The following is a 14,876-nucleotide window of genomic DNA, read 5'->3' as shown; positions in this document are numbered from 1 at the left end:
TATTCTCTAAGTGGGATAAGTAGGAGAGGAGTTGCAAGCTCTATCAAGGGGGAGAGAAATCAAGTAAGGAGTCAAGCGGAAGATCCAGGTTGGTTCCTTTGGTTCTCTCTTATCTGTCATACATAGAGGAAATCCCAAATTGCTTTGATTGTTTGTTTGCTAGGATAGTTGCCAATCCTAAAGGGTTAGCAGATCGAAAAGACACTAGTTTTCCCAGAAACACATAGTCAGCCTTGATGAGAAGACCAAGGCCCAAAATGTGTTGTATGTGGAAGGCCTCAAGCAAAATTTGCTCAGTGTAATTCAAATGTGTGATAATGGCTATAATGTGACTTTTTGATCTAAAGGCTATGAGATCCTAAAATTAGAGAATGGAAAGTTTGTGGGAAAGTCAATTAGGACTCACAACAACGTATATGTGTTTGATGATTTAAGGGTGAGATTTTACTCAAGTAAGAAAAATCAAGCTTGGTTGTGGCATAGAAGACTTGGCCATATAAACTTTGATATCCTAATAAAGACTAGCAAAGTAGATGCAGTCAAAGGATTGCCAATATTTTCAAATCCTGATAGCTCAGTCTAGAAGTCTTGTCAGTTTGGAAAGAAAACAAGGACTCAACTTAATACAAATGAATTCTCGACATCTAAATCTTTGGAGTTGGTTCACACTAATATTCGTGGTCCTACAAGAACAAATTTCCCAAGAGGAGAAATATATTTTATTTTTTTACTGATGACCTTACCATAGCCACTTGGATAATGTTGTTGAAAGAAAATTTAGAAGCTCTATAAAATTTCAAGATATTTAAAGCTCAGTTTGAGGAAGATAAAATGAGAAAGAGCTAAAGATTAAATTATTAATATCAAACAAAGGAGGAGAGTGCACCCCATGATATTTTCAAAAATTCTATGAAGAATATGGCATAAGGATGTAGTACTCAATGGCTAGAACTCCACAACAAAATGGAGCTGTAGAGAGGAAGAACCAAATAATTCAGGAGATGGGCAGAGTAATGATGGATGAAGTAAAGGTTCCACACACCTTCTAGGGAGAAGAAAAGAAAGCAACTGTCTATTTAGAAAACAAGACACTTCTCAGGACTAACAGTGATATGACTCCCTATGAGTTATGGAAAGGTAGACCAGCGTCATTGAAACATTTCAAAGGGATTGGGAGAAAATGTTATATCAAAAGGAATGATAAAAATATAAGAAAATTCAATTATCGAGCTGAAGAGGGTATATTTCTTAGATACTCCATAAGGAGTAAAGGATACAAGTGCTTCAACAAGATAATAAGAATGGTTGAATATTTCATTTATATTGTAGTACATGAAGTATTGCCACATACAAATCCATTTAGAGAAAGTGATAGTTCACACGAAGAAAAAGAAGATTCAGCCTCCAGGTTTTCAGATCATGAAGAAGCAAAAGTAGAGGACGAAAGAAAACAAGAAGGTACAACACAAAGGCCTAAAATTCCTTCCAGGTATGTGTAGAAAAAACACCCAAAAAGTCAAATTATTGGTGATCATAGGCTCGGTGTTCAAACTAGAAGGAAATTACTTGGCGGTCTAAATTGTGTTAATCTTTCCTTGCTGTCACAAATTGAGGCCAAAAGTCTCAGTCAGGCATGTGAAGACAAGTTATGGGTGAAGGCAATGAAGAAGAATTGGACCAAATTGATAAAACTGATACTTGAGAGCTTGTCCCTATACCCAAAGAGAAAAATGTTATAGGAACCAAATGGGTCTTTCAAAATAAGCTAAATGAGGAAGGCCAACTGATAAAGAACAAAGAAAGACTAGTCTGCAAAGGGTATGCTCATATACAAGGGATAGACTTTGAAGATACATCTGCACCTATAGAAAGATTAGAAGCCATCATAATGTTTCTTTCTTTTTTCAGTCATAAAAATATCATAGTATATCAAATGGATGTGAAATTAGTCTTTCTCAATGGATATTTGGAAGGGGAAGTATATATAGAGCAACCAGAAGGGTTCGTGCTATTGGAAAACAAATATTATGTGTGAAAATTGAAAAAGGATTTGTGTGGTCTCAAACAAGCCCCTAGATCTTGGTAGTCTAAGTTGGAAAAACATCTTCAGAAACAAGGTTTCAAAAGAGGGAATGCAGATAATAACTTGTATATTAAATCTGAAAATGATCATTTTCTAGTTGTGGTAGTTTATGTAGATGTTATTTTCTTTGGTAGTGATTTGGAGCAAATGGGACACCAGTTTGCTAAGTCAATGCAGAAATAATTTGAGATATATATGATATGAGAGTTTTATTTCTTCATCAGGTTGCAGATAACTCAATATAAGAATGGCATCTTCATTTCTCAATCCAAATATTTAAAAGAAACTCTAGAGAAATTTGGGATGGAAGATTGCATGTCATTCCATACTCCCATGGTTACTGGTTGTAAGTTATGTAAGGAGAATGAAAATCCTCTTGTAAATCAGACAACCCACAGATCAATGATTGGAAGCTTGTTGTACCTCACTGCCTCTAGACTAGACATAATGCAAGTTGTGGGAATCCTGAACAGATTTCAATCTAGCCCTAGAGAAATCCATGTCATTGTTGTAAAAATTATTTTAAAATACTTGCAAGGCACAACATATTATGGGTTGTGGTATGCCATACTTAAATATTTTAAGCTAAAATCTTATACTGATGCTGATTGGTAAGACAGAATTGATGACAGGAAAAGCACCTCTAGAGAAACATTCTTTTTGGGATATTGTCTTGTGTTTCGAGTCAATAAAAAACAAGACTCCATCTTTAGCCTACAACCAAAGTTGAGTACATTGTTGTCGCCAACTACTGCATGCAAATTCTTTGAATGAAGAAAATCTTGAAGTACATCAAGGTAGAGTTGAATGATTCAATTCCAGTAATGTGTGACAACACTAGTGCTATCAACATCTCTAAACATCCTATCATGCATTCTGAGACCAAGCATATTACAATTAAGTTTCATTTTCTAAGAGAACTGGTTGTTGCTAATATTGTTCAAGTTGAATATGTGGCCATTAATGAGCAGTTTGTAGATATATTCATAAATCCACTATCACATGAACCCTTTGAATTTCTTAGGAAACAAATAGGATTTGTTTCTCCTACAACCAAATGACTCAATTTCAATTAGTATTGGAAGGTACTCAACGTGTTGAATTAATTAAAGATTAGGCTGCAAAGTTTACAAGGGTAGTGTAGAGATGGAGAGAACGTTGCTTGATTTCAGGGTAAACTACTACAATGGAACGATTTCCATCAATGCCAAAGGGGGGGGATATTTGGACAATTGGCATTGATAGGATGTCAGGTGGCATCATGTATCTTGGCATTGATGTCAATTAGGCGAACATTAATGAAAAATGGGAAAGTATAGCATATGCATGGTGTGTTCAACTCAGGGGGGTTCTTTTGGTTGTTGCAGTCTTTGGTAGAGAATCATCACAGTAACAGGGTATGTATGAAATATATAGAACCTTATAGCTATGATGGTTAGGTAGCCCAAGCTTTGAAATCATTTTTTACTCAGGATCTGAACTCATATACTTTTCGAAGTGGCATAGTTTGATAGTGCTCAAAAAGAGTTTTCCATTTGTATTATGAAGTTTGAGAAGACATTCTAAATCAAAGTTATGGCCAGTAAAAGTATGCAAATCAAAGAAGTCAACAAGAAGGGTTCCAGGGCTTAAAGTTTTGTCTTTCCCTTGTTTTTTGTGTGAAATCTCTTTAATTATGAACTTAGGCGGATTTTGGAGTAAGGTCAGGACTTAGGCGATTTGGGCCTAGTCGGAATTCAGGTTGTGCAGCAGAAGTTTAGAATGGAAATCTTCCCCAACCCTTGGCCTGTGTGGGACCAACTACCTAGTTGGGACCTTGGACTAGTTGGAGGTTGACCTAGTTAGGAGGTTGTAGCATGAGTTCAAAGGAACGACCCAAACCCCTGATCTATGAGGGATATGCTATAGGGTGCAGCAAGGGTATACAATGTCAGCACAAAGTGATGTGGTATTACAGGAAGAAGACACATGGCATGTGTTTTCAATATTTTAGGTGGCCAAGTGGGCCAAATACGAGTGACACATGGCACCATGTAAGCATGGATGATGTTAGTATGACATAAGCATGACATATGTAGGATGATGTGGCATAGTCTTTGAAGTTAGCAGTAGGAAGTTGGTTGGGTAAATTTTTCACGTGAATTTGGCTTTTGGCAGAAAATGAGTTGGAGTTGAGGCTTCGAGCTAATTGGGCCTCCATGCAAGTCGATGCAAGTGTAGGCATAGAGCAAGAAAACTGGTCATCCTTCGACCTCCCGACAAACATTTTTAGGTGTGCCTAGGAGTTGGTTTTGTAGTGTTTTTTCTTGTGTCATGTGAATAAAGAGCCTTAGGGCTATTCGATGAGGTTCTAAGCTCTTAGGACTATGCACCATGGGCATCAACGCATTTGGCATAAACTGGTCAGAAGCTAGTGTGGCACTATGAGCCACATTTGGCAGTGATGCCATATCTAGAGTTTCACCAGAGTTGGGAACATTGTTAAATCTCATGCTTGGATTAAATGGTGATTGCAAAGAATTGAGTTGCAAGGAAATGAGGACCATGAAAGCTCAAATAATTAATGATGCAACATCTATATTAAAGGAGTCCATCCCCGATCACAACATTAATGCAATGCATCAGTTCATTTAATGAGTAGGAAGAGCCATGCTAAGTATTAAAGATCTTTGATAACTTGCTATCAGAACTAGAGTGGAAATAATACCAGTGTCATTTGGTTGAGTGAATTGAGCCCATACTCGTTATTAATTGAAGATCAGTGCACCATACTGCATGGAGGATTAGATAATTAATGAGCTAAAAATTGCATCTTTTAGTTTGTTGTTGTTGAACAAAAACTATGGGAAACATTAAGTCAAGGTGAATCAATGCAGATTTTTATGCGAAGTGGTGTGCATAGGTGAGTTGTATGTGAAGAGTGAGGGCACAACAGAGTTGTAAGAGTTAGAAAAGAGAGCAACAACAAAGCTAATGTTGCAAAGAAGAAGGAAGCCAAAAGTATGGATGCAACATAGAGAGGTAGGAGTTGTAAGAGACAGACAAATAATTTCTTTGTGTTTTATGTAATAGAAGTAAGTCACTATTCTCAATTTGAAAATTGTATGAAAATTAGGAGAGTTAGCTGAAGCAAGTTGTGGCTTGTGTTCATAAGAGGTTGGTGCCTCTTGGAAAGTTTTGGCTTGCTTATTTCAAGGGGATTGGGGGCCTCCTGTGAGTGGGTTCTCACAAACAAATTGGTGTAACTGAGTATGTTCTTAGATTACATCATATTAACAAATAGATAGATGGTTTTTCCCTTTTGGGTTTCCACGTTAAACACCTGTGTCCATGTGTGTATGTTTTTAATCTTAATGGTGTGCATTCACATTAATGATATACTGTGCTTCTTATGTATTTAGTTTTGAATGCTCACATGGATGAATGCCAAGTTAGAAAAGAAAATAAGAATTGGGATTAAAAATTAAAATTATATTAATCATTGATTCCCCCCCCCCCCCCAACTTTAGTAATTCCTTATTCCAACATAACATTGATCACATCTATCATGGTTTTACTGCAATCCTATCTACTACCATTAACAAGTTCTATATCAAGGTGTCTTATACAAAGAATACATGAATTTCCAACCCTTGGTACGATAATGATTGTAAAATTTCTAGGAAGGTTATTAGAGATGCTCATAACAAAACTGTAAATCTTGAAAAAATAAATATGTACAAAGCTCTTATCAAAAGGAATAAAATATCCTATATAAATAGGAGGTAACAGCATCTTCTTACCTTTCTAAAGTTGATCCTAGAAAGTTTTGGAGGAAAATTGTTGTTCATGAAATGAAAGAAAATAATTTGATCTCCTTAAAGAACTGGGATATCTATATTAAGCCTTTATGATTCCCCTGACACCATGAGCACCATCTTGAACACTCTTATAGAGAAGGCTATATTTTCTTTGGAAGATGTGGAGTTCAAGATTAAGCGACTTGCTAATGGGAAAGTTAGGGATATTAAGGGCTACCAAGTTGAAATTTTCAAAATGGGAAGAACAATCCTCATCCTTCATATACACAAAATCCTCAATTTGGTAGTGAAACAAGGCTTCCCTAAGCCTTGGATGCAAATCCTTATCATGCATATCTTTAAAAGTGAGGATAAAAGCATTCCCTCTAACTACAGGACCATTATCATTACCCACATTTTAGCCAAACTATATGGTCTCATCTTGGAAAAGAAGATTAACTTTTGGCTTGAAAGCCATGGTGAAAGAGCTAAAGGGAAAGCTAGATTTAGGAGTCATATCTCAACTATAGACCATCTTGTCACTCATAGGATCATTGTAGAGGAATGTTACAATAATAAAATTGATCTCTTCTTTTGTTTTAATGTATTGAAATAAGATTTCGACATTGTTCCTCGGGATAAGTTATGGAAGAGGCTAGAAGGGATAATGGTTCCTCTCAAGTTGAGGGTTGTTGTGACTAGGTTATACGAGAATGTTATTGCAAATATTAGGAACACCGAGGGTTGTTCAGAAGAAATTAAATGTAATATCAGAGTTAAGTAAAGGTGCCCCCTACCCCCTACTATTTTTGGAATTTACTTTGTCAAGCTAGAAGAGTGTTTGGAAGTTGCAAGATGTGATGGCCTCAAACTCATTGGTATGGTCATTACTCTTCACCTTTATGTTAAATATATCATTCTTCTAGCTAGGATCCATGATGATCTTGACAAGTAGCTTAAAATCCTCCAATATGGGTGTGACCATTAATACCAACAAGACTAAAGTCATGATAATTAAATCCAAAAATATCAACTACAATAATAACTACTTGGAGAAAGTTTCTTCATATAAATATCTAGGAATTGACATTCATAATCAGCTCAAATGGAATTATAGCATTGAGAAAAGGATAATTGGGGGCTAGAAAGCTTATTATGGGCTTAAAAAAATTGTAAGTTGACAGATATTTGGGTATGAAAAAAAATAAATATATATCTCTTTGAGACTCTTGTCACCCCTGTTATTTTACATGGATGTGAGGTTTGAGGTTGTAGTATATCTAGAGAATTGTGAAGGACGATTGAGCTAATACAAAAGAAATTTACAACCTACAACCTCAAGATTAAAGGAAATACTCCCTACCTTATCTTCTTGATTGAAGCTATCCTTTCCTAGATTAAATCATGGCTATTATTAGGTATCTCATGTATAATAAGAAGCTATGCAGCATGGAAGGAATGAGGTCCCCCAATATTACTTTTAACTCTAGCCAAAACTCCCACCTCCAACTCAAGTGAGGTTGGCATAAGGATGCCCAATCTTGGCTAGACCATGGGGGGGTAAAGGAGGAAATCATCTTGGAGAGTAAGGATAACATTAAAAATATTATTGTTTCCAAATTTAATGATAAATTGTGGGATGATAAGGAGTTAAAGGGAAAAAGGAATCTAAGGTATTATAAAGAGGTGATCAACCCCAATCTTGTTGGCCATAATTATCTTTCTGACTTAACTAGTGCTAAGAAGAAAATGAACATTGCCAAGATAAGAACTAATTATTGTGAGCTTCGTAGTGAAACTAAGAATTAGTTAATTCCCAAAACACCCTGGGATGAAAGAGTTTATCATGCTTGTGATACTAAGAGGGTTGAAGATGAGAAGCACTTTCTTTTGGATTGCCTAGTTCTTACTCACATTTGTTCTAATTTTCAAAATCTTTGCCACGCCACCAACCTTCTTGACTTGTTAAGTTAGCAAAACTGTGGTGATCTAGTAATACTTCACTCCTTCTTTTCGATCATAGGAATAAAATATTAAATAATCTCAATTAATATGTTATTTTCTTAAGGTCTGATAGACCATATTAGTCTTAGTGGACATTAATCATCATAATTTTTTAATCTTTATATCTATATGTGTGTGTTAATTTTTTAGTTATATCATACACACTTGAATGATTTAAATTTATATATTTATATACACTTATAATAAAAGTGCAATATTTCAATAAAATATAAAAGAAAGATAAGTAAATTACAAAAATATTTTAATTTTTGAGTTTTGTAGTAATTTATTATTTTTGAATATATAATGTGTGTTAATTTTTATTTATACCATATACACTTAAATTATATAAATTTAAATATTTATAAATAGTTATAATAGAAGTGTAATATTTCAATAAAATATAAAATTTATACATATAAAAGAAACATATATATTGAAAAATATTTTAATTTTTAAATTTTATTGTTAATAATTTTTTTGAATATATATATATATATGTGTGTGTGTGTGTGTTTTAATTTGTTATTTATACCATATGCACTTAAATTTGTGTATTTATAAACCAGTGTAGTAGAACTATAATATTTTATTAAAATATAAAAGATATATACATATATATTGTCATAGATCCACTTTAATTTTGGATCTACAAGGGTTGAGAGTGCAAAGAGGGATCAAATCTTTCAAAATAAAAACCCTTTTTTTTAATGCAAAACATAAAGAAAGGTTTGCACGTTAAAATATTTTATTCTTCATGGCTCTTGGTAGATTAGAAGTTAACATAGATATTGATTTTTGAGTAACACACTAAATGATATAGATATATATATATATTAGAAGTTAACATAGATATTGATTTTTGAGTAACACACTAAATGATATATATATATATATATATATATATATATATATATATAATTTACATTCTACATATTGGAATGTTAATATATGCCCCAATTATATTTGGACGTAGAAAATATATATCCATAAGATTCTCTCTTTATATCTAATTATATTTGTTATAGATAATATTTTTTACACACACATCTATATGAAGCTTCATACTAAAAGTGCAAAGATATATAGAAAGAATAGAAGATTTGAGAAGATTATTTTGAAAAACTAAATTACTAAATATAAAAACTCTTATTTCTAATAGAATAAATATTTATAAAATATTATTTGAAAAATTATTAAAACTTTATTTTCAAATTTCCAAAAATATCTTCTTCTTTTTTGTGTTTTCAAATTTTACTAACTTTAGTGATAATAGAATATCATGTCTATACCTACTTTGACATGATCAACTAGAGTAGAAATAAGTTGTATCTATTATTGTGTATATGCCTTTCCATTAATCTCATTTAAAAACACTATTATGCATGTGTATTGAATATGTGTGTAATAACTAACTTATAGCAATGAATTTCATGGAATGCTTGTCCATTATGATGATGGGCACTAATGGACAAGCATTTAATGATTTACCATTAATGAAAAAAGATTTCATACAACACATTTCACAATTATGCACAAAGGTAAGAATCAAGAACCCCCAACATCAGACCTCACGTGTGTTTGCTTATCTCATTATTGTTTATCTATGTGCTTCATATTTGGACTAACAATTTCTTCAAGTCCTCTAATTTCTCTCGATGGTAAGCACTTCAATGCAAGTCAAAAACTTGAACCACCTAAACCACATCACTATTACCATCATACGACTTCCAAATTGCCTACAACATCACTGGAACATTTTTTAAATTTGTAGAGAGAGCACTTTTTTATTTAATAAAACTGTTTTATAATATTAATTAATGAAAAATTTCTAGCCCAAGCGCCACAAACATAGCCCACTAGTGAATGCATGCACATAAGGTCTACTAAACTCTCCAATGCAAGCACCATGAGGCTAGCCCACTACTCACAACCTAGGCATGAGCACAAAGTGTTGATAGACCTTGCCCCAAGTGTGCCACGTTCGGCTATCTGTCTTTTCTTAGCCACACAATGTCACCAGTCCCGAATTTCCACCAAGGCGTGAGATCAATCGCTGTTGAGGTCCTAGATCCCAACGACTCATTCCATAGCCTACACAATGGGTCCTCCTACGAGATTCCACTAATATATTCAACACTACTTCAGGAATGAGTTGAAAGACACATTTTACAATCATGTATGAGAGAGATGTGTAATTTTTTCCATGCTTAACATAAGATTAGAACGAAAGATTTAAAAAATGTATTACTCACAAAAAAAAAATCAATATCTACCATAATTAAAAGATTTCAATATTGATTTTAAATAAAATGATTGTATGTCAACTTTATTTATCTATCTATCTATCTACAAAAATTAGTTGAATGTAAAAATATCTTATTCCCTCATGACGTGTATTTTACATCTTAGTTTGAGGGATGCTACTTACACATGCACACACACACACACACATTCACAGCTTTGCACATGACTTTACTAAATAAGGACCAACCCAACCAAGACAAGGATAGGGATATGTTGCTCTTATGTGAGCTTTTGGATGGGCCAACTCAGACAAGGATTTAATAAGGAATAGGAATGAGGATGTTGGTACTAGAGTAGCTTTAAATAAGGGTTATAGAGTTTATTGGCTATGTTATCTTATGTATTCCTAGGTTGGGTTAACTCTGTGTGTCTTCCTCTTTCGCATTCCTAGGACCTTTAATAAAGTAATAAAGGAAGGCACATTGAGAACAAATATAATAAAAACCATTAGCACATAAAGTGACAACTATTGTCAATTTAGTCGTCGCATCAATCATCCTCAAAGGTGGCCTTTTTTTCTCTTTATGTTATCTTTAGTTATCAACATGATACAAGCTTGCGACAAAGCAAGTAAAAATCAATTGTCTTACAAAGCCTTATAAATTTCTAGGTTGGGGTAAAATAGTAGCAGAGGTTCTTTAAAGAACTTCTCTTCATCTATATATATATATATATATATATATTGCATTGAAAGAGATTAAGTTGAAAAAAAAAAAATATTGTAAAAAGCTTGAAATGTTTGACAGGTTTGATCCCTCTCCATTTATGACAAATCCAAAGTTAAGATGAATATACTAATATATTTTATTATTTTGCCCAACATGCATTATAAACATAAAAACAAAAAACAAAAAATATTTAAATTCTTCAATAATTAAATCTTCACATCGCTTGACAACTTCTCCACCGGTGTTTTTATGTATTAGTACAGGGCCATAGTTTTCCAATATTTGGTTCGCCATGCCTTGGTACTCCCTATATTAGGGATCTAGTTTACCAATTTGACGTTGATGTCCCAATTGAAAATAGTGATACACTCCCCTTGAATTTCATTCTCCATTATCTCAATTTCTTTTCGAATGTGAGAGATCACTTCTTCCCAAAAAGCATGGATCAATTCCTTGGCCTATCCATACATTCGCATGGAAGAGTTGTCTAGATATGCTCTGCAAGTGGAGACACCTTCATTCTCACAATAAAATCTAGCTCTACCTCAATGACGAAAGCAAAAAGATCCATAACGCAACGTGATATATTTCCTTACAAAAAGCTTAAACCATATAGAGTAGAGTAGACAACCAAGAACATAAAGAAGAACACAAAGAATTAAAGCATAATCTAAATGAATAGCAAATTATTGCTAGCAACCACAAAAACAAAGATTAAAGATGAAGAAAGAATTCATATAACTAGAGTCACTTACCGTCCCCATCCATTCCACATGGGTGTAAAGTGGAAGTGGCCAAAGCTCTTGCAAAGCTCCATATAGTAGACTAGAGTGGCCAGACGGTATATACACTCAGATTGTTGTTTCCATAATTGGCTTGTGTACTAATGACTTCTCCAACCTCCCCATAATGGATTTGAAATGACAACAATGGTCACAGAGATGGACGATGGGCACGCATCCTTATTCAGCCCTTTCGGCTTTAAAAATTAATTATGAGTAATAGAATAACATTTATGCAGCTACATTTAAGAAGAGATTATTAGTAAAATAACGCTTACCAAGCTTAGTCTTTTATGTGGAAAATAATGGAAATTTCTAATTTTGATTAAATCTGGTCAGAAATTTTGAAAATGTGGGGAAACAAAAACGAACACTAAATGGCCATGTGGGCAAAATTGTAACATCGGTAGACAAGGCCGATAATTTTAGCTTGTGCGACGAGTCAAAGATACCATCCATGCTAGCATGTGTGTTTATAACTTTATTACTTCGCTTGCACGCCAAGCTACATACCTAGTTCGCCATATTTCTAAATTCCCATGTGACCTGCCCTTTTGGAATCTAAGAGCGTGCCGCCCAAGTTCATTAATTTTCTGTTTTCACAATATCTATCTATATATATTAAGAGAAGAGGACTGATAACAGTAATCCGGACTCATAACATTTTGCTCTGACATCGCCCTTCTAATATTTGTGTCCTCTGTTACTACTCATAATTTTACTGTAAGTGGTTGAGGTTTTGAGCAGTATTACTACACATACACATGGACTGCAATTCTAGCTCTCATGCTCCTGGAAGCCCAGCTTCCAAATTAGTTCATAGTACACTTGATAATCATGGTGATAAGGGAAAAAGGTGGAGCGAGATAAAGAGAAGCCCTATTTTCAATATGTTTTGCTGGTTCTGCTTCTCCTCATCCTCACATTCAGATTCTGATGAGGATGAGGAGAGAAGGGATAAAAAAGATGAGGATGGAGTTGTAGCATCTATGATTGCTGCAGAAAACCATTTCCGTAATGTAAAAGGCCTTCGCCTCTCATAATGATCCTCTTATTCACATCTCAAAATCTGTTAATATTTCCCTATCCTTTACAATTCGGCCATTTCAAGCAGCAGCAGCAACTGGAAAATACTTGTATATATATCTTGTGGATGAAGGAGCAGAGAGAGTACAGTACACTAATAGTCTCGCTATTAGTCATTGGGTTCCTTCTGCCTGAATGTTCACAATCTGTTAACAGTTACTACATAATATGTCCCTACCTTTTAGCATTCGGCCATTTCACTCAGCATCAGCAGCAACTGGAAGATATTTCTATATATCATGTGGATGCAGGTGCAGAGAAGTGCAGTTCACTTGTGAGTTCCTTATCCCTGAATGTTCAGAACTGAAATGATACTCTATTTGGAGCAATTTTATTTAATGGTATGGAAGTGGCATTTGTAATTTGGAGCAATTTGGAGCAATTTTATTATTGAAAGAGATCTTTTTTAATGATACTCTATTTGGAGCAATTTTATTATTGAAAGAGATCTTTTTTTTAAGATTGACAACACTTCTTTTTTATTATTGAAAGAGATCTCTTTTTTAAGATTGACAACCCTTGTTAGGCCTTGTTACACAACTTTTTCCATAATTATCCAAACTGGTGTTTAATGCAGGAACTTATGATGAAAATAATCCCTATAGGAAGACAGTATGAGGAAGCTGTTATGAAAGGCAGGGTGTTTTAACTGAAAAAGGCTGCAGGAGCTTCACATATCATCATCATGAGCAACACATTATGCACGGATGGAATTACTGTTACTGATGGAATTACGCTGCAGCAGAACAGGGGAAGAAGTTGAATAGAGTACATAGTTTAATCAAAACGTACAATCATTCACTTGTCTGTCAGTTTGGCATTATATATATCAAATGTTTGCAGGAACTTTGAATGTTGAGCTGTGCTCTGTTTAATTCATTCTATGTGTTTGCAGGAACTTTGAATGTTGACCTGCGCTCTGTTTAATTCATTCTATGTGATTTGAATGTATTGGATTATTAGTTTTATTTATGCGGATATAAAAATTTGTTTTATTATTTATTTGATGTAAATTAAATTTATATTTGTATATTGATGAGAAAGTTAGGAATATTGAAAGGTACCCAGTTGAATTTTCAAAATTGGAAGGTCCATCCATTCTTATTCTGCACTTGTATAATCTTTTCAACTTGGCAGTTAAACAGGGGTTCTCTAAGTTGTGGACACAAAGTCTTATCATGCCTATATTTAAAAGTGGCGATAAAATTTAACATTCCCTCTAACTATAGGACAATCATGATTAGCCACATTTTAGCCAAGTTGTCTAGGTTCATTCTGGAAAAGAAAATTAGCACCTAGCTTGAAATCCATGGTAAAAGAGCCATTGGACAAAGCTAGTTTACAAAGAGAAACCTTCTACTTCAATGGTTTCTTACTTGTTTATGAAAATTTACCATTGCATTATTTGGTTATGCCCGGAGTAAGATGATTGATGGAAAATTATATAGGTAAATAGTTAAATGACCATATAATTTATATAATTGCTTATTTAATTCTTTGGGTATTGAGAAAATTGCTATTATGTTATCATGATTGGCAGGGAGAATTGTGTATACAAAATGGATCAATTTTCATAATGTTGGTTTTACCAGTCAAGTCAATGCAACTCAAAGGAAAACTTCAAAGAGCTAGACAAACAATTGGTCAGGTAGATTTCCCAGGAGAAGTTGGATCCACTCTTGAGTTTCCAAACGATGATTGTGGATCTCACGGAGTTGCCCATGTTCAATGCTTATCTTCTCGATGAAAGGATTGTTGCAGAAAAATCCATGTTGATTCAAGTAGGCTCCCTTGATATGAAGGTCCTAAAGGTTGTTTTGAAGGATTTTTTTTACAATAATTGCAAGGATGTCTGTGGATTTTTGGTATAGTATCCTAGAACTGAAGGGGAGGTCTGGGAGTATTTTGATTTCGTCATGAATGCACATGCCAGTGGTTTTCAGGTTGCCCTGAACACATATGTTGGATTTGATGATATAGAAGTCTTCGAGGGATTTAAGAGCATATATGGCTATTATATTTTCTTAGAGGTTTGGGGTGTCGATGGAATTTGGAGGGCCACATGTCATTTTTCTAGATATTTTCCAAGAGTATAAGATAATCATTCTAGGGAGAATTATATGAGTGAGTGTGGATTCAAATGATAAGTCGATTGTTCAGATATGGT

At 34.1% G+C, this 14,876-nt stretch overlaps 1 long non-coding RNA gene across 1 annotated transcript in view; it reads left to right on the top strand.

Annotated features, from left to right (window-relative positions):
• The window catches only part of LOC149259536 (uncharacterized), a 122,840-nt gene extending 109,131 nt beyond the window's left edge, over window positions 1-13,709 (top strand). Inside the window, exon 6 of the long non-coding RNA XR_016265468.1 lies at window positions 13,287-13,709. This is a non-coding gene — a long non-coding RNA (uncharacterized LOC149259536). The remainder of the gene's footprint in view (window positions 1-13,286) is intronic.
• The last annotated feature ends 1,167 nt before the right edge of the window (window positions 13,710-14,876 follow it).

This window comes from Pinus tabuliformis, chromosome 6 (genome assembly GCF_031772625.1).
Source record: "Pinus tabuliformis cultivar Carrire ecotype Pingquan chromosome 6, CPIR1, whole genome shotgun sequence".
In the NCBI taxonomy this organism is placed as follows: Eukaryota; Viridiplantae; Streptophyta; class Pinopsida; order Pinales; family Pinaceae; genus Pinus; species Pinus tabuliformis.
This window is presented reverse-complemented; position numbering and strand designations above follow the sequence as displayed.